The following is a 1,033-nucleotide window of genomic DNA, read 5'->3' as shown; positions in this document are numbered from 1 at the left end:
TATGGATTTTTTTTATGTGCGCTGTCCGAAGACTGCACAAGAAGTAGTGAATGTTGTCAAACATTTCTCTTTCCAGATGACCTAAGTAACACTTGGTACCACAAGATCTACTCTTTCTCCAAACTGTCAGAGACGCCGTTGCTCGGCTGGATCTCGGGTCGGGAAGCCAAATATATGGAGACATTGAGCCATGACCAGGTGGCTGACACATGCACAGATATCCTCAGGAAGTTCCTTAGTGATCCCTTCATACCAAAGCCAAAACTCTGCATATGGTAAGCCTTCCAGTTTTGTAATTACTGCCTGCACAACAGCATAACATACCATAAATATTGTGACATGACAGCCGAAAGCTGGACTAGCAGATCCAGAAAAGATATTCATTGCTAGGCAACAGACCATCACTAGGCATCAGCCCACTTAACACATCACTCAACAGCAGAGGAATTCTTGGAAGTGGCCTTTTCTGTGCAGTCTGTGCTGAGGCTGTATAACAAGGATGAATGAGAAAATTTCTGACAGACACCTGACAGCTATATTTTTCTCGTGTGGAGGTGGGATTGAATACCTCTACTGTAGCCCTGCAAGTTGTAGGAGGCAACGTAAAGGGACCCAGTGCCTGGGCATTTAACTGGGCCACCCTGTTCCTGGGGAATATAAATACAGGGACCTGGCCTTCCAGGTTAAGGGAGTTTTCAGTCTGAGACAGTAAAATGTGGTCACGAGTCCCATGGGACTCAGACCTGAGAATGACTGTCCTAACGAGGAACAGCATCATTTATAAATGACAGACCCATCCCCTCATCGGAGAGGATGTTACATAAGGACTCTTACTGCAAGTATTCGGTTGGAAAAAAGGAATTACTGGTCGTTAGTCTCAAGAGGCTTGTCAACGAGACAAACTGATTGGCGGTATACTGCTAGTCGTTAAGTAACCCTGACTGCGACTCTGAACATCTGACAAAAGTATAAGAGCATTAAGCTTGGCGGTGGTCAAGCTTACAACCATTCACGTGACTAAGCTACTGTTGTA

General features: G+C 45.2%; 1 pseudogene; it reads left to right on the top strand.

Annotated features, from left to right (window-relative positions):
- The window catches only part of LOC111872734, a 7,594-nt pseudogene extending 6,582 nt beyond the window's left edge, over positions 1-1,012 (top strand).
- The last annotated feature ends 21 nt before the right edge of the window (positions 1,013-1,033 follow it).

The sequence above is a fragment of the Cryptotermes secundus genome, unplaced genomic scaffold, assembly GCF_002891405.2.
Source record: "Cryptotermes secundus unplaced genomic scaffold, Csec_1.0 scaffold2821, whole genome shotgun sequence".
NCBI classification, from domain to species: domain Eukaryota; kingdom Metazoa; phylum Arthropoda; class Insecta; order Blattodea; family Kalotermitidae; genus Cryptotermes; species Cryptotermes secundus.
The sequence above is the reverse complement of the archived record's forward strand: the minus strand, read 5'-3'. Positions and strand labels throughout refer to the sequence as shown.